The 19671-nt window shown below is 41.3% G+C and overlaps 1 protein-coding gene across 3 annotated transcripts in view; it reads right to left on the bottom strand.

Annotated features, from left to right (window-relative positions):
* TANK (TRAF family member associated NFKB activator) overlaps positions 1 to 19671 on the bottom strand; it is a 104376-nt gene that overhangs the window by 71210 nt on the left and 13495 nt on the right. For 2 of the 3 annotated variants that reach the window (XM_028141107.2, XM_028141110.2), the window contains exon 1: positions 9785 to 9941. The exons of the other annotated variant lie outside the window; for it this stretch is intronic. The gene's annotated coding sequence lies outside the window, so the exon portion shown is untranslated. Of the gene's footprint in view, positions 1 to 9784; positions 9942 to 19671 lie in introns of those variants that run through there. 3 annotated transcript variants of the gene reach the window in all.

The raw sequence follows: 19671 nt of genomic DNA, 5'->3' as shown, positions 1-19671 counted from the left end.
CATGCTTGTTAATGGGTGAGAGTGAGCAAGTCATTTAACCTTTCTGTGGACCTCAGTTCCCTCATATGCCCCAGTTTAGTATGTAGGGGTAGAGCATGCTGCAGGATATAGGTTTCCAACCTGTCAATACATTAGAAGCATCAAGGGTAGTTAAAAAAAAAAACAACACACACAAAAAAACAACTATCAGCAAACAGTGTCTAAGACTTCTTGGATCATATTTGGTGGCGGGGAGAGGGGGAAGCAGATGTGACACAGATTTAGAATCACTGCCATAGGAGTGTCTAGTTATAACTGGGAAAACACTGTACTCCATAAAACACTACACAAATATGCACCAAGGTAGGGAAACAGGCTTTCATAGTGTCCTTTTGTTTCACAGTAATCTGCATTTTAATTGTTCTAGAAGTATATAGAATGTGAAAACAAAAATAGCAGTTGCTAAGGTAGATGATTTTTATTTTTAAGGTATTTTGATATGTTGGCAGATGGCCCAGAGCAATAGCACTCCAATAATATTGGTTCCATAAAATTTCCACAACTCATCTATATATTTAAAAGCCTAAGCAACCGAACAACCAAACGACCGAATGACCAACGACCAGTCAACTGGTAGATATGATGCACACTGACCACCAGGGGGCAGACACTCAATGCAGGAGCTGCCGCGTGGTTGTCAGTGCGCTTCCATAGTGGGAGCACTGCTCAGCTGACCAATGGGCACCAGACGCTGGGCTCACGACTGGCAAGCACAGCTGCAGTGGCGTGAGCCTCTCCTGCCTCTACGGCAGCGCTACTAAGTGGTGGCGGCAGGTGCAGCAGGGGAGTGGCACGGCACCTGGCCCAGGCTCAGGCTCCTCCCTGGCCGCCTGCTGCTTCATGCATTACTACATCCCCTGAGGGGTCCTGGATTGTGAGAGGACACAGGCCAGGCTGAGGGACCCCACCAATGCACAAATTCATGCACCAGGCCTCTAGTCTATCTATAAAAGTGTTTTATCTATGAATGGAAGAGACTTACCATTAATGGCATTTGCACTGAAGTTCATGTATTTGAGTGTGACCACAGCTCTTCTCCTACCAAGCAGCAGTGACCCTTTTAACATAATGCTCCCCTTATCAATACTCTAATCATCTCAATTTTATTTAAATTCTCAAACTATCTACAGATAGTTGAGATAGGACATAGCTCTCAATGGCATGTCTTCAGTCCCGAAGAAGCACACAGCCATGGAACAGAAGGACAATCTTAGTCTTGTTTGAATGTCAAGCATCCCAACAATGCAGGAGGTGGTTTCTCTATTTTCTCATGGGTGGTTCTCTATTTTCTGCTTCCCCTCTCCCCACCACCAAATATGATGATGGGGTGGTGGTTTCTCATGGGAGGTGGTTCTCTATTTTCAAACATTAGGGCAAGAGATAGGGATCGACACCTAATGAAGTAATATTACTTGCTAGATGTTTTACATAAACTACCTTATTTTAATCTTCCATCTGCAGCAGCATATATTTTCTTTTTTTTCTAGATAAGGAAACAAGTCGTCAAAAGTTAAAATACATTGACTAAGGTCACAGAATTAGAAAATGGAAGACCTAGAAAAATCCAGGTCTCTGTGACGTTAAAATCTAATCTCTAGTTCTTTTCACCCTAATTAAGTTTTTATTTTGTAATTAAAGCTATATATATCTATATTTTAATCAGTCAAATAGTTTCACAGTGCTTAAGAAAAACAACAGTCCCTTGCTCTCCTCTCCCCATTCCTGCTTCACCTTGGCAACAGTTTTCAGCTCTTTTGGTTTATTCTTCCTGGTATTTCTTTCTGTACTCTAACATACTACATTGACACTATTAATTTTTCAGTTTTACCCATCTTCCCACTATGCAAAATAAGGATGAAGGTCTCTTTAACAACCCGCCTCTCTACTTAATGTCCTCCCTGTTCTATTTTTTGTTAGAGTACCATTCAGTTTTTACTTTCTTAGGACTATGTAATGCTATTCATTGCTGAATGATATAAAAGAGTGGTGGGCAAAAGCAGATTTACAGTTGTGAATACTCAAAACACAGAGTTTATTCTTGTATTATTATTTACTTACTATTATACTACTTATTTATAATACAACTGTAAATCTACTTTTGCCCATCCCATATACTATGGCTTTTTCCTTTTCTAAAAAACCTTTTCCCTGAAAAAACTTCTTGTTTGCTTTATTTCTTTTCTTTTTTTGTGTTAATCTTTACCTGAGGATATATTTTTCCCATTGATTTTTAGAGAGAGCGGAAGGAAAGGGGAGAGAGAAACATCAACGTGAGACATGATTGGTTGCCTCCTGCATGTGCCCTGACCAGGCAGGAATCAAGCCAGTAACTGATGTATATGCCCTTGATCAGAATCAAACCCTCGACCCTTCAGCTTGAGGGCTGACACTCTATCCACTGAGCCAAATCAGTTAGGGCAGTTTATTATTATCATTAATACAACTCCTTAATCCACTCAAACACTTGTTATTTTATCAATTTCATCTTTTTAGAAGAAGCTCTCCTTGAGCTTTCTGACTTGCTCCAGTCTAGACTTACTGCCCTCTATGCCTAAATGAGACCTTCTTTCACCTTGAATTTGGGAATTTCCTTTGGGATCTATGTCCTAAATCAACTATCTTTCTCTAGTTGAATCCCTCATTTTCAGTATCCCAAATCTTTATCCTTGTTTACTTGTCCATTTGGTGAAGTTATCCCCGCAGTAGCTACTTTTGAGAAAGTGTCTGTGAAGTACAATTTTTGAAACCTTGCGTAACTGAAAATAGCTTTACTCCAGCCTCAGATTTAACTGATAGTTTCCAGGTTAAGAGTTCTAGGTTAGAAGTAATTATTCCTTAGAATTTGGAAAGCCTTGCTATGCTCTCTTCTAACTTACATTTGTTTTTGTTGAAATCCAGAAACATTTTGATTCCTTATTTTGTACTTAACCTATCTGGAAGTTCATCCTTCAGTTTGTGAAATTTTCTGGAATTATTTTTTGGGCAATTTCATTTCTTCTGTGTCCCTTTCTGGGACTCCAACTATATGGATGTTGAAACTTCTAAAGTGGTACTATAATTCCTCCCAGCCTCCTTTTCAACAATTTTAAATGAACTTCTTTTCTTCTTTTCCTATTTTATAGATAAAACTAGAGGCCCAGTACATGATTGAATCATGCACGTGTAGGGTCCCCTACACGCTTTTGCTTTTCGCAGTGGAGCTGGGTGCCTGTCCGCTGGTGCCGAGCCGGAGGCTTCTGAAAGGCCTGGTGCACCAGTGGACAGGCACCCAGCTCCCACGCTTTTGATGGTCCGTGGCCGCTGAGGGGGGCTACCCTGCTGTTGAGAGGTGCAGGGGGCAGGACTCCCACCCCCTGTGCCTCTCAATGGCCGCTGAGGGGGGCTGCCGCGGACACCTGGCTACCCTGCCGTTGAGAGGCGCAGCTGGGTGTCGGCGGCAGGCCCCCTCAGCGGCTGCGGATCTGGCCGTTGAGAGGCACAGGGGGCGGGAGTCCCGCCCTCTGCGCCTCTCAACAGCAGGGTAGCCCCACTCAGTGGCAGCGGATCCGTGCCTCTCAATGGCCGGATAGGCCACCCCGAGTCCCGCCCCCCAGCCTCCCGCTGCCCAATCGTGGGCGTAGCAGAGTGATGGTAATTTACATGTTACTCTATTATTAGATAGGATATCTTAAGCCTATTGTCTATGGCAATCAGTATTATGCTGCCAAGTGATAGATAACCAATCCTGAATAAATCCTATCTAATAAAGAGGGAATATGCTAATTGACCCTCACACCATTGCAAAGATGGTGCGCCCATAGCCAATAAGGAGGGAATATGCTAATTGACTGTCATACCCTCAAAGATGGCAGTGCCCACAACCAATAAGAAGGGAATATGCTATCTGACTGCTCCGCCCTCAAATATGGCGGCGCCCAGTCCCCTCAGCCCTGCTGGGGCGGCAGGCGCATGGCAAGGCCAGGCCCGCCCCCAGGCAGGCCTGGCCACTCCGCGCACATGCCTCCGGATTCCCCCAGTCCTCTCAGCCCCCAGGGCCGGCCCAAGGCGCAGGCAAGTCTTGGATGGTGGCTGCCCAGCCGATGCCCAAGGCGCAGGCAAGCCTCAGATGTTGGCTGCCCAGCTGCCCAGGGCCGGCCCAAGGCTCAGGTAACCAGGGCCGGCCAAGGCTTTCGCTGCCAGCAGTGGCAGCAGCAGAGGTATGATGGGGCGTCCCCTTCCCCTGATCGCCAGGTCGCCTCCTGCCCCTGAGGGCTCCTGGACTGTGAGAGGGGGCAGGCCCGGCTGAGGAACCCCCCACCTCCAGTGCATGAATTTTCATGCACCGGGCCTCTAGTGAAGTAATAATCAAGGTAAGTAATGGTGCTTATGGAGCTCCACTGAGACTAGGACTGTGTGAGCCAAACAATGTTCCACCACCATTGCCCAGTTGAACCAGAGCAGCTCAATTCTTACTATTTATACACACACATACACATGCATTTCAAGATTAAAAAGAAACACAGGCTTAAAGGTAGATTCCTGCCACCTTCACCCCAGAATGATTTATAATTCTTTAATAAGATCTACTTTTTGTGGGGTGATAGACAGCGTGAGTGATTTGGGAGGTAGGAAAGACCGTTCTGCTGGGTTTCCCTCACTGCTAACACTATTCTAAGTATTCTGCCAGTGTTCACACTTGTGAGAGGCCAGTTTAAGTTTAAAGCAGTTTCAGGATGGAGGAAAGAAATTACCTGAAATTACCTCCTACCTCTTCCACTATGCCCTAGAAAAGAAAGTCACCTGCTTTTCCCAACCGCTTGGGGTATGAATAATAAGAGTTCAAATTCTATTTAAGAAAAGTTGCCATCTTAGCAAACAAAGAGGTGAATAAGTGAGAGATACATCCTATCTTTTCTGTATCTGAGTTCTGTTGGCCTCCTCACCCACAAAAAAACATAAGAAGCAAACAGCAGAAAATAAGTCAATAATATAGTACACAAGCATAAATAAAAGGATACCCTCTGTCTTAGACAGTTAAGGTAACCCTTTAAAGAAGTATGTGTGTTTTCCTTATTTGAAGAAAGGAAATGAATGAAAACTGTCACTCGTAACATTTACTTAAGATCATTTTCTACTTTTAAGAGAGCTCCAAGGCAAAAGCAGCCAATTCCCCAAATGACAGTTTGCATTTCTAGTCTCACTTTCCAGGTTGTAAACTTTGGTTATAGATATACCCATAGCACACTGCACTATACTAGTACTGTTCCTGTGTCCCAATCAGACAGCTGAAATAATGGCAACTTACAGAGCCAGCATCGTCAGAATCTGGATTTTGTATTTTTTCCATAAGCTGGTTGGCTAAATGCATAAGGATAAACAAGGTAAGACAACTTCACTGATCAAACTGAAAGCTCCCCAGACCAGGTTCTCCATTTTGCTGGATGTTAGAACTTGGTGAAACTTTTTGTGCTATCTTCTGAGAATTAAAAGAAGACTTCAAAGTCAGAGACCACACCCATGAGTCTCAGCTTTGCCTCACTCCCTTTGCTTCTCCAGTTGCACAAAATTTCTTTCAGACAATTTATCAAATGTGATGAGTTGAAGTACACAACTAAACAGTATCACACCAAAAGGGAAACTGGCATGTGTTGTACCCCTTTGAGGTGAACATAAACATTGGTACTGCTGAGTTAGCTTGCTCCATTTTGTAAGGGGTAGCCTTTCCTCTGAGTAGGTGCCATGTTAGAATCTGGAGATGGGGTAGGGTATGCAGTTTAAAGTGGCTATTGAATATTAAAAATCTGTTTTTATAAATCACATAAAGTAGGGCTCCTTAGAATATTCTTGAATGGCAAAACTATAAGAGAAAGCTTATATTCTGTATGAGGAGGCGTAAGAGGACTGTGTTGGAAGCAGGGGCACATATTACAATATCCTAATATATGTGAGATTTCAATGTTTATAAAAAAGGAAATATGGACTCAAAAAGGTTGAGAAACATCAATATCAAAGAAAAGGCATTTCTAGTTTAGGGGTAGCACATATATGATGTTATGAAATGCCACATAATACATGGCTACGAATAGTAAAACCATTTAAATATCCCACAATAACAATTGATTTTCTTCAAGTAATTTTAAATAATATATTATCTTGAAATGATCTGAGTTCCTGATTTCTGTTTTATTTTTATCAGGTCTCTCTTCATAGCAAAATTCCCTGTTGTTTGTTCTGCCGCTCATGGGAACAATTCTCCATACCTCATTCCAAATATCCTCCTTTTCCCCCATGAGTGAAAACCATTGCAGCAAGCATAGGCCATAGCAGAGAAGGAAAAGTTTTACATCAGTTGGCTATCTATTTTCATCTACCATTTACTTTTGCATAATGGGTATGGTTTAAAAAACATGCAATTTTTGTTATAAAGCATGCCCTCAAATCATGTCAAGTTATTTTTTCTAGATTAATAGATGATCAATTAAAATACTCAAATATCCAACCATTCACATAATGCCTGCATGCCTCTGTAAACGTATGAGTCTTCTGAAGTATACTTCACAGTATACATTTGCACACTGCTAAATTATATTACCTGCCTAAGGTCATATCCTTCAAAGTAATCAAAAAGTATTTACAATAATCATTTATAAAAGTTAATAACTCTACAAAAGATTACAAAATATACTATTATCCACATATTAACAGTCAACTATTAGTCAAGTGAAAAGGTAGTCTTTGGTTAGATGGTTTGTACTCCTTAGAAGCCAGCCCTGTTCTATGTGTGCACACACCACACACATACCTGGACTGTGAGACTGATTTCCACTTTATATTTAAGTAAGTACAAGCATGCTTAGCTTGTGTATTTTCTCACTCACTCACTCATTTTGAAACCACCCTATGGGATTTGCCTACAGTAGAATGTCAGCTTGGTTATTACCTGTAAAGGAATTTTCCCAGCAAGAATAGGAAGCTAATGACAACAAACTGAAACTGATGCTCTTTCAATTGAGTTTCACTGTTGGTTTCTTTCAGGGCATATAATACCTTACTCATGTAGAAGCAACACCTTTTCTTTTATACTATAACTGGAATAGAGGTGAGAAAGAGAATTTTATTATCAGCCTTAGTCTACCTACAGCATTTTCCCGGACCATAAAAAGCGGGGGCGGGGGGAAGGAGAGGGATAAAAACAACCAGGATCAGTACAGCAGTTCTTTGTTCTCAACATTATTGGTGTTTCAGACCCTTTCATTTATTTTGAGAAGTTTTTGTTTGCTTTTTAAAGTTCTGGATCTGTTTGCAAAATATTGTTGCTGTTTTAAGAACAACGTACTTTCAAACCAAGATGGTGTCATGAGTGAATTCTTTCAGACTTTCAAAGGACAGAGAGCTCTTATACTATTTACATTACTTTAGAGCAGAGAAAAAAGGAACTCTTCACAGCTCTTTTCAGGAAACCAGCATAACCTTGATATCGCTTTGGCAAAGATAACACAGAAAAAGAAGACTACAGATGAAACTCAATTATTGATTTTAAATAAAACTGTTGCCAAAAGGAATAAGCTTAAATATTACACCATAACCAGGTGTAAGTTTGGATCACAAACTGAAAATCTACTAAAATAATTTACCATCCTAAAGTAAGTCAAAGAAAAAAAAAACACATGATAGGTCATGACAGATGCCAAAAAGCCACAGGATAGAATTCAACTTCCAGTCCTGATAAAAATATCTAGTGAAGTAGTAATGAAAAGACAGCATCTTAAGAAGAAATAGACAAAATGAACAATCAACATCTATTACTTAAAAGTCCTCTCCAAGTGCTAGCCAATGCACAGACAAAATAGACTTTGCACACAATCCAAAATCTAATCTCAGCAAAACTCCTACTAAGCTAGAAACAGTAAAGATACATCCTTGGTAAAGAGAAAGAATTTATTGGAAATTAAATAATAGCTAAACGGGATTATTTTAATGAAATATGAGCAGTTTATATTTTACTGAAAGAGTGCAATATTCTAGAAATTTTTGAAAAGTGAAGAGGGACTTGCTTTACGAATTACTAAAAAAAAGCCATTATCAAAGAGATTAGTATTCGTATAGGAAGAGACAAATAGAACAATGCAACAGAAGAATAAGAAAAAAAAAAAAAGACCCATGTACACATTTTTTCTATTTTAAGGTAGTATTATTTCTAGTCAGTGGGGGGAAAGAATTGATTTCAGGAAAAAATGGCTAAATATCTATCTTGAACAATGTACAAAAATAACTCAGATGTCTTAATAAGGAAAGCATAAAATTATTTAAAAATTAAGACAATATAGAAACATATTTTAATAATTTTTAAGTGGGGAATCACTTTAAGCAATATAAAACCTAGGCATTTTAAACCAAAAGACTGATAGTACTTGAAAATATATTTCACAAAGGATTAATATATCTGGATCTTAATGAAATAAAATTTGTAGAATAAAGGGCAATGTATGGACAGGCTGTTTTAAGAGATAGTTAACTAGGTTATGGTACACCCAGACAGAGGAACACCATGCTGCCGTTAAGATAAGTGCATAAGGCATGACTTCCACTACGTATTTTTTATCTGAGAAAGCAGAAACAGAATAGTATGCATATATAATCTTTTTCATAAGCAAGTGAAATAACACGTTTATGTAGCTCTGAGAGATGTCAAAGGCCCTGGTGTACTTGGTCGGGGGCAGGGCTGAGAACGAGTTTCATTTTCTGCTTTATACATGGTTGTATCATGTTAGGGTTTCCTCCCGTCCCAAAACACAGGGACAGAACAATTTTCCAACAGAATATAGTGCATGCTTGCCTGCTACCTCTCGCTTGAAATGTATAGTCCAACCGTGGTAGAGAACAAGATCATTTTATTTTCCTTCAGTTTCCTGTCACTTCCCTCCCTTCATTACCGTTTCTCCCTTAGGAAAACTTTGTCAAAAGCATCTGAGGTAAGTGACACTTGACGCAGCAAGGCTGCTCTATTTTTGCTTGTTACCACTTGACAAGAGAGACAACTCCTTTTTCGCTCAGTATCTTCCCCTTCTTCTTCACTTCTTGGCAAGCCCGGCTTTTCACAGCTGTACAGTCTGTTAGCAGTGACTCGACCCCACGTCCAGGTTCCCTGGACCGGCAGGTTAGCCTCTGCCCTGTCCGTCTCGGCCGCCCCTTCTCCCCGGGAAGTTACCCAACTTCTCACTGACAGGACTATGACGACACCCCACGGGAAAGCCGAGAACACAACTGTGCAACAACTTGGGAACAAAGTTTTCGAAAGCGTCGCCGTGACAGCACTAGCTTCTGGAAGGCAGCTCCGGTGCCGAAGGAAGTCTGCACGCCTGACCGGGGCCAGGGCTCCCCCGGGCCCCCCAAGCCCTGCCTGCCCCGTTTCCCATCGAAGAAGACGGCGTCGGACAGAGTCCCTCCCCAGCTACGTCGCGGCGGGGACGTCTGGGGCCCGGGAAGCCCCTCCCGGTTCATTCCGGAGCGCAGAGCCGGTGGTGCCTCCCGCACAAAGTCCCTCCCGGTCCAGAGAACGGGATGTCTCCTCAGCTCCCCGGTTTCTCTCCCGGCGGCAACACACTGCCAGCGTGTGCCTCTCTCTCTCTCTCTCTCTGCCTCTCTCTCTCTCTCTCACACACACACACACACACACACACACACACACACACACACACACAAGTTCTCCGGCGCTGTGCTCGACGGGCTCGGACACACCTACGCGTTCACGAAGTTTCTTACTCACAGTTCAGGGGTTCCGAGTGGGTCGGGTTCCGAGTGGGCCTTCCACGCTCCGGGTCGGCGGCGCCGGCCAAGAGACTCCAACCGGAAGTTGCTTTTCGTTCCAGTTCAGAGGGCAGCGCCTGCGCGCGGAGCCATTAACTCCTCACCCTGCACTCCCGGGGCCAGGCCGGGTCTCTCCCGCCCCGCCCCTCTCCGCCCACACAAGCCCCGCCCAGCGCAGCCCCGCCCAGCGCAGCCCCGCCCCCGCTCACACAAGCCCCGCCCAGCGCAGCCCCGCCCCCGCTCACACAAGCCACGCCCAGCGCAGCCCCTCTCCGCCCACACAAGCCCCGCCCAGCGCAGCCCCGCCCCTCCCTGCCCCGCACGGAAAACTGCCACTGAAAGAGGACCAGTGTCAAGTATAAAGGTCACCTGAAGGTCTTGGTTAGATTTTTGCCCAACAATAAATTATCAACCAGGTCTAAAATCACCCTATGGGTGAGTTAGCGAACACAGAATCACCCGAGAGGCTTATTAAGGTTCTAACAACTCACCCATAGAGATGCCTAGAATTCAGAGGAACTGGGTGAAGCCAAGGAACCTATATTTTCGACAGATCCTCGTGTGGATATGATTAAGGTCCACACTCTGAGAAACACTACACACACACACACATACACACACACATATACACACACATTGGGTTTCCCCACAACAAGTAACGCCTTTCATTAACTGTACTTGCTAAAGTTTGAATGCTTGGTAAATGCAAATTTCCCACAATGTTGCCACTTCCTAGCCATGCTTGAATATTGTCCAAGATAAAAATTTTAGATAACTCAAGAAAAGTGTTTGTACTCCCAGTTTTAGCTCTGACACCTACAGACTAAGGCAAGTTGTTTAACCTAATGAACCTTAATTTTTTTTTTTTTCAATCTGACAAATGAGGACAATAATAACCTACTTTACTGGATGGATGGTTGAGAAGATCAATCCGCAAAAGCTCGTGGTAAAGTGTAGAATGCTCTACAAATAAATGAAAGGTGGTGTCCTAAATCACTCGCGTCATGCTGGCTCCTTCCCATCACCAAGGTTTTCCCTGGGATTCCTTTCAGGAAATGAAAGTAGTCAAATCCACAGCACATGTGGCAGCTTCCTGAGAACACGTAAGGCTGGGACTCTCCATGTTGACTGCAGTATGATTGCATCTGGCTGAAAGCAGGTAGCATTCTCAGAAGCTTCCGTGATAATGACCTATTTATTTATTTAATTAAAATATTTTTTAAAACTCTCACTGCTTTTGCATATATTTGACATGGGTTAATGGTGTTTGAAAAAGACCTCACCACCAAACACAAGCATACTAAGCATGTTGAAGTAGCTATCTAATAGCCAAGAAAAAATGACCATGAATACTGTGTATTTTTGTCAGGCAGAGCCTGCTCTAGAACATAACTTTATATCCATAGATGTGACAAAATTTTCTAAGTCACAAACTCTCCAGTCCTAGTGACCTTGGCCAAGCCATGCCTGAACAGGGCTTCAGTTCATATTTTTTTTCTTCATCCTGAAAATGTTAAGCCTAGCTCTGTAGTTCTTGAACTCCTTTTTTTTTTTTTCTGGTCATATGGTCCATATAACTTAGAAGCTGCTATCTCCCCAGGGAAGTCCAGCTTCTTGCTCCTCCTGTGATAGAGTTTTTTTTCTCTGTTAGAGCAGGAGGATCAGGAATTAGCTGCCCCAACTTCTCCCTGCACTCCTGAACCATGGATGTTTGCACTTCTTTCCTTAAGCTAGTAAGCCAAGGATTTAAAAACGTGACAGTGCATTTTAAAATATTGGGCTTCCTTTTAAAAGTCAAAACCAAAATATAGTTTTAAAAACTTTTTTTAAACAAACACAAACTTCTTGTATATAAATTGTGACCAGTTGAACAGTTTTCTTGTAATAAGTTATTGAGTTAAACATGACAATACAAAACTTTTTTAAAAATAATTAATTTTTTTAGAGAAGTCTTAGGTTCACAGCAAAATTGAGAAGGGGATACAGAGACTTCCCATACACTCCCTACATTGACACATGCACAAGCCTCTTCCATTATCAACATCTCCCAGCAGAGTAGTACATTTGTCACAATAGATGAACCTACATTGACATATCATTATCATTCAAAGCCCATAGTTCACATTAAGGTTCAGGCTCAGTGTTTTATGTACAAACATTCATTTTATAGGCTTGGACAGCTGTATAGTGGCACAAACCCATCACTATGGTATCATATTAGCTACAATAGTTTCACTGCCCTAAAAATCCTCTGTGCTCCACCTATTCATCCCTCCCTCCCCTCAGTCCTTGGCAACACTGATCTTTTTACTGTCTCCATAGTTTTGCTTTTTCCAGAATGTCACATAGTTGGAATCATACAAAGTGTAGCCTTTCAGATTAGTTTCTTTCACTGAATAAGATGCACTTGAGTTCTTCCATGTTTTATTCATGGCTAGATAGCTCGTTTCTTATCAGCACTAAATAATGTTTCATTGTCTGGATGTACCACAGTTTATTTATCCACTCACCTACTCAAGGACATTTTGGTTACTTCTTAGATTTGGCAATTATGAATAAAACTTGTATAAATATTATTGTGTAGGTTTTTGTGTGAACATAAGTTTTCAACTGCTTTAGGTAAATTCCAAGGAGCATGATTGTTATATTGTATGGTAAGAATATGTTTAGTTTTGTAAGAAACTGCCACACTGTCTTCCAAAGTGGTTGTACAATTAAGCATTCCCACCGGTAATGAATGAGAGTTTCTGTTGGTCCACATCCTTTTCATTATTTGGTGTTGTCAGTTTTCTAGATTTTGGCCACTCTAGTAGGTATGTAGTGGTATCTCATTGTGGTTTTCATTTTTATTTATCTGATGACATATGATATAGAACATCTTTTCATGTGGTTATTTTCCATCTGTATATATTCTTTAGTGAGGTATCTATCAAGGTTTTTGGCCCATTTTCAAATTGAGTTGCTGGTGTGTTCTTATTGTTGAATTTTAAGAGTTCTTTGTGTATCTTTGATAATCAGATGTATCTTTTGCAAATATTTTCTCCCATTCTGTGGTTTGTCTTTTCATTCTCTTAACAGTGTCTTATGCAGAGCAGAAAATTGAAATTTTATTTTAAATGATAGTTTATTGATTTTTTTTTTTTTTACAGAGAGAGGAAGGGAGAGGGGGAGAGAGAGAAATATCAATGTGAGATGGAAACATCAATTATCTGCCTCCTGCATGCCCTCTCCCCACAACTTTAATAATACTTAGAATCTAAAACTGAATGCATAAGCATTTTGAAAGATGGAAGTGCTGAAAACTTTGAATAAGAAAGAAAATTTAAACATACACATTTTTAAAATATGTATTTTTCTCTCTTTCTACTCCTATGATGTTGTAGTTATGAAGAGAAGTGGCTGCATACTTCCCCAATGTGTGAAACATGAATGCTGGGGTAGATGCATGAGTTCTGTCCTACAACAGTGTAAAACATTTTCCTTTTTCTATAATTATGATGAATTTTTTAGAATTGACCTACAGTATATTTTATTAAGGTTAGGAGTTTAGTTGAGACATTTATTTGAGAAATAATCTCTTAAATAAATGACATAATTTCACTCCAATTTTTCTTTACTCATATTATTTCACTAGAGGCCCGATGCAAGGGACTTGGCCCTTGCAGCTGTGGTGGCTTGCCTCGGCCCTCGCAGCCCTGGCTTTGTCTGGAAGGTCATTTGGCTGTCTGGTCTAATTAGCATAGTATGCTTTTATTATAGACTAGAGGCCTGGTGCACGAAATTTGTGCATGGGGGCAAGAGGGTCCCTCAGCCCAGCCTGCACCCTCTCGCAATCCTGGACCCATCGGACATCCCTCTCGCAATCTGGGACTGCTGGCTCCTAACGGCTTGAATGCCTGCCCCATCGCCCCTAACCACTCGCCTGCCTGCCTGATCACCCCTAACTGCCTCTGCCTCGGCCCCCACCGCTGGGGCTTCATCCTGAATGACATCCAGAAGGTAAGCTGGCTGTCCAGTCTAATTAGCATATTACACTTTTATTATTATAGATACCTTAGGTTAGCAAGCAGTACTGTGTGGTAGGTTGGGATGAAAATGATAATTGCAGGCTTATTAAAATATTTTAGGAGCTATTTTCAAAACTACTTAATATTTTATTGTGAGTTCTAAATATAAATCCAGGGACAAGAAAAGCTGCCAGTATAAATACTACAACTTGGAATGTCAGGTAAGCATCAGTGATCTCACTCAAATCTTAGATGTGAAATATCACTATTAATAGAATCTGGTTGACTTCTGATTTAAGATGACATCTGGACTAGCTGTTTGTGTCTCAGATTCTCTAAACTAAATGAAAAATCAGGAAAATATAAGAACTCATAATAGTATTGAGAGGCAGGATTGATAACCAGGTGTATGGCTGAGCAATCTGTGCCCTATTCAGTGTACCCAGCTGACAGAGGTGCTCACTTGCCCCTTGGGCTTTAATCATTCCTAGAGGGGTGCTTTTTCTAAGCCACAAAAAGCATCAAAAGAGTAGCTGTAACCCTGGTGACAAAATTTGACAGGATTTTCCACCATTTGCAAGAACTGTGGGGGCTGAAATGGATATGAACTTTGTTATTTGAAGGTGACCAAATCTGCTGGCCTGAAGGAAAATAAATGTTTCTATCTCTCTTTCCCTCTTCTTCCTTCTCTCTCTAAGATCAATAAAAAAAAAATTTAAAAACAACAACAAATCTATCTGCCTCATGGCACATACGAATGAATTGACAGTAACTCCACTACTATGTGTAACCTACAAGTAGTATTTTACAGCTCTTTGCCCCCAAATCCCCCATTAGCACTTCTCTCTATTATCCATTTTGGAGCTATGGTTTGGATTATACCAACATGATTCCAATGGGAGTAGAGAGATATGATGCTCTGTATTTAAGGATATGTGAAGCAAAATATCAAAGGGGCTGGGCAGACAGAACAGTGTGTTTGACTCTCAGTGGGGTTTAAATTTTCCATATATGTTTTCAACCAAGGAAAAGACCAATGATTGTTTCTGATTAACTAGGAATTAGTGTCTTCATAGTAAAATAGGCAATTAGAATGAGGAGTCTCACCGCAAGCAAATACCTGTGGTGACAAAATTGATAAATGTCAGTTTCAGGCCAAAAATTTAGCTGTGAACCGTACATGTATACTGTCTCTAAGTTCAAGATCTGTGCAGAGAAACTAATAGAATTCAGGCAGATAATAAGGAGAATCAAGGAAAATCCATACATTGGGTTAGTAAAGGATACATGAGGCTTAGAATGAGTAAATTCAAGACAAAGTATTCCTTTTTAAAAGATTATGCTGCATGAGTGAAGTAGGAGAGAATCCTCAAAATGCTGATAAAGTGAACACTTTGGAAAATGATACCAGAAGCATAAGTAACTGGACTGTTAGGTAGTTAGGTGCTAAGCACTGTCAGAAAAAAAAAAAGTAAATGGAAAGACTCTGCTTTGCATTTTCTATGAAACAGGAGATTAAACACAAGATATTAGATTAAGATTAGGAGAGATCTAGTTAAGTGGCAGGGAGAAATAAAAAATTGAATAAGTTAAGGCTATAAGGACATAGAACATGCAATGGCAAAATTCAAATATTATTTAGACGTAACCCAGGAAGAAATCAGTACTGCAGAATATTAAATTATCATTTAGAGCAAAAACTTAAAAAACTCTATAAAAATATGAATGTAAAGGACAAATAGATGTAAACCATTGCATGAAATAGTGGAAAGATAGTGCTCCAACTTCTTCAGAAGAGATCAGAGTAAATGGAACAAAATAGCAACCAAAGATATATCAAAAGGTATCTGAAGTATTAATTTAGTCCAAAGCAGAGAGGAAAAGGATGCAACAAGTTTTGAAAAATATGAAAGGAGACCAAACTTTGACCTATCCTGGTAAAAATATGATATTAATGATTTATCAATTTATTCAGCAATTTTTTTTGTGAGTACTTGACATATGCTAACTGTTAGGGATACAAAGAAGACCAAGACACATTCCTACCTAAATAATTTGGAGTGTCTTGTGATTGAGCTACATATAAGAAGCAGGCGATTGCTACACAATCTGGTGTTACAATATTACAATAGGGGTAAGTGCGGGATACTCCAAAAACACATTGGGAAGGCTTTAGACCAGGCTTGAGAGGGGGAGGGAAGACTGCCTGTATCTAAAGTATGGAAAGATAATCAACAAGAATTTAAGCAGAAAAGAAATTACTTGCAAAGGAAGAAAAATATAGAAAAGTCATCTTATCTTCATTATTAAACTTCAGAAGCTGAATAGAATAATACTTAAAGTTGCTTGGGAACTGTCTATACAAAGGCTATATAGCCACCCAAGTTATCATTCATATAGGAAAGGAAAACAAAGACATTCTTAGATACCTCAGGGATCAGGAATATACCACTCATTTCCTGAAATAACTGAAGATATACCTCAGTTGGTCAAGAAGGGAATCAAAATAAAAAAACAAAAGATGAAATTCTGAAATAAAATAAATGTTTATAAATATTTGAAATAATTTAAATACTGGATTAAGTAAAAACTTGTTGCAAATATAATGAGAATATTAAGAATAATTTTAAGACATAAGATATAAGTATAAATAATAATTAATAATAACATATTCTAAACTTCCTAATTATAGCAACAAAAACTCAAGTGGTGAAAAAAAGCTGACAGGAAGTAAAAATTTCTAATTGACTCACTTTTTATATTTTATATGTGGAAATAAGAAAATGATAGATAGGGTCTCACGCTAACTATAATTGAACATATATTATTTTAGCTTTTTTAAATATAAAGATAAATAAGTACAAGTAAATTAAAAATTGTATGTTCATTTTTTATCATGTAAATAGAAGAAAGAAAATAAAACATTGTTCATATAACATAAAACTCTCACTTCCCAGCATTTAATCAATCACCCAATAAGGTAACTCCTCTGCAACATTTCTTGCTGCATACACTCTGTGTCCCTATTGTCACACTCTGGCATCATTGTCACTATGTCTATTGTCACCCCTGTTCAAGCCACTATCAATTCATATTTACCATATCAGCCTTCTCACTGCTTTCCTTACTTTTACTCTTCTCAATTTCTAAATGTTATGTTCCTGTATCACCTAAAATCACTCACTGGTTTCATATCACCCTTAAGATAAAATCCAAGCTCTAAGCTTGAAGCTTCTTCTTACTTCTCTAGATTCATATCTTCTCTCTTCCTCTTGCTGATTTGGGGCTTTTTTCAATACTTCAAATGCTCCCTGTTCTGTCTTTTTTTCAGGTGTGTGCTAGTGTGTTTTTCTCATTCTAGAACATGTTTCCCTCATGTTTTACTTGGTCTGTTAAGTCTCAGCTAACTAGACTGATTCTAAGCAGGACCTCACTTGACTCCCCTTCCAGGTTAGAACTATGGGCTCAGCTATAGATCCCTATTTCACTGTCCTTTCCACTCTATGACATGCTCCACACTTAAAATTCCAATATGCACATATAGATGTTTTTGAAGTTAGGATGGTTATTATAATGATACTAGAGGCCTGGTGCATGAAATTTGTGCACGGGGGTGTGTGTCCCTCAGCCCAGCCTGCACCCTCTCCAATCTGGAACCCCTCAAGGGATGTAGATCCCTCTCACAATCCAGGACTGCTGGCTCCCAACTGCTTGCCTGCTTGCCTGCCTGCCTTCCTGATTGCCCCTAACTGCTTCTGCCTGCCAGCCTGATCAACCCCTAACCACTCCCCTGACAGCCTGATTGATGCCTAACTCCTCCCCTGCCAGCCTGATTGCCCCTAACTGCCCTCCTCTGCAGGCCTGGTAACCCCTAACTGCCCTCCCCTGAAGGCCTGGTCACCACTAACTGCCCTCCCCTGCAGGCATGATACCCCCCAACTGCTCTCCCCTGCAGGCCTGGGTCCTTCCCAACTGCCCTTCCCTGCAGGCTTGATCGCCCCCAACTGCCCTCCCTTGTAGGCCTGGTCTCTCCCAACTGCCCTCCCCTGCTGGCCATCTTGTCACAGCCATCTTGTGTCCACATGGGGGCAGCCATCTTTGACCACATGGGGGCAGCCATCTTGTGTGTTGGAGTGATGGTCAATTTGCATATTACTCTTTTATTAGATAGGATTAAGGATATGTGCAAACACCAGTCTGAAGCCTAGCTGGTTATTGTCCTCCCTACCCCCCAAACCAAACTCAAACTAAGATAGGTAATTCATATTGGTAATAAGTAAGAATTCTGAGTTAAAATTGTTTCATTCATATGTTGGCATTGCCATTTATTTACAACTAGAGGCCAGGTACATGAAATTCATGCACGGGGGTGGTGGGGGTGGTGTGTCCCTTAGCCCAGCCTGCAACCTCTCCAATCTGGGACATCCCTCTCACAATCCAGGACTGCTGGCTCCCAACTGCTCGCCTGCCTGCCTTCCTGATTGCCCCTAACCACTCCCCTGCCAGCCTGATTGATGCCTAACTGCTCCCCTGCCAGCCTGATTGCCCCTAACTGCCCTCCCCTGCAGGCCTGGTCACCCCTAACTGCTCTCCCCTGCAGGCTTGATTGCCACTAACTGCCCTCCCATGCAGGCCTGGTCCCTCCCAACTGCCCTCCCCTGCTGGCCATCTTGTGGCAGCCATCTTGTATCCACATGGGGGCAGGATCTTTGACCACATAGGGGCAGCCATCTTGTGTGTTGGTGTGATGGTCAATTTGCATATTACTCTTATATTAGATAGGATATGACTTTATTAGCCCTATGCCTCAATTTCTTCATCTGTCAAATGCAGATTATAGTAGTACTTGCCTCAAAGTTTGTGTGTATGTACAATGAGATAATATATAAACAGGGCCTGGTATACAGAAGAAACTCAATAATATTAACTAAAAGATAATTTCTGTAATTTAAGTATGTGGTTCTACATGTAGTTATTTTTGATTTAAGTAAGTGGTTGTAATTGTCATTTAAAATGTCTTTAAAAGTTCTTCCTGAGAAAACCTAGACATTGGACTTACAAGAAAAAATTCTTTAAATCAACTATCTTAAATATGTCCAAAGAGCTAAAGAAAACCATGTACAAAGAACCAAAGAAAACCAGGAAAATGATAAATTGAAAAAATGAGAATATTAATAAAGAGATAGAAACTATTAAAAGGAACAAAATAGAAATTTGGAGCTGAACAATACTATAAGTGAAACAAAACATTTACTAGAAGGGCTTGGTAGCTGGTTTGAGGAGGCAGAAGAGCCAGCGAATATGATGATAATACAATGGAAATTATCTAGTTGGAGGAGAATTATAAAAAAGAATAAAGAAGGAGAAACCAAGATGGCGGCATAGGTTAAACACCTAACCTGCAGCCGGGCACAACAATTTCAAAAATACAACTAGAGGTCAGAACGGACATCGTCCAGAACCACAGGAGAGCTGGCGGACTGAAATGCCCACAGCTGGAGGGAAGGAGAAGGCCACGGGGACAGTCGGGGAAGCCGTAAAAGCCTGAGGTATGGAGAAACGGGCGGAGACACGAGCACACGCGCCTGCGGGGAGGATGGAACCGGAGAGGAGGGGGCGGCTGATGACCTGGCCGGAGTTCACTGGCAGGAAGGAGATAAAGGCTCCGGAGTGCGCTGAGCACCGGCTCCGATTGCACTGAACCCCATTCCGGGCGAAACCCTGGGAAACTCACTCACTTTCGCAACTCCGCCGCCCCCGCAGGCTGCCCGGCCCGGGACGCTGGGGACGCCGCCGCAGCGGCGGCGCCCGGAGCCCGGCGGCCTCCCAGCACCCGTCC

The sequence above is a fragment of the Eptesicus fuscus genome, chromosome 11 (assembly GCF_027574615.1).
Source record: "Eptesicus fuscus isolate TK198812 chromosome 11, DD_ASM_mEF_20220401, whole genome shotgun sequence".
Lineage (NCBI taxonomy): Eukaryota > Metazoa > Chordata > Mammalia > Chiroptera > Vespertilionidae > Eptesicus > Eptesicus fuscus.
Note: the sequence above shows the minus strand (reverse complement) of the source record. Positions and strands in the feature narration are given on the sequence as shown.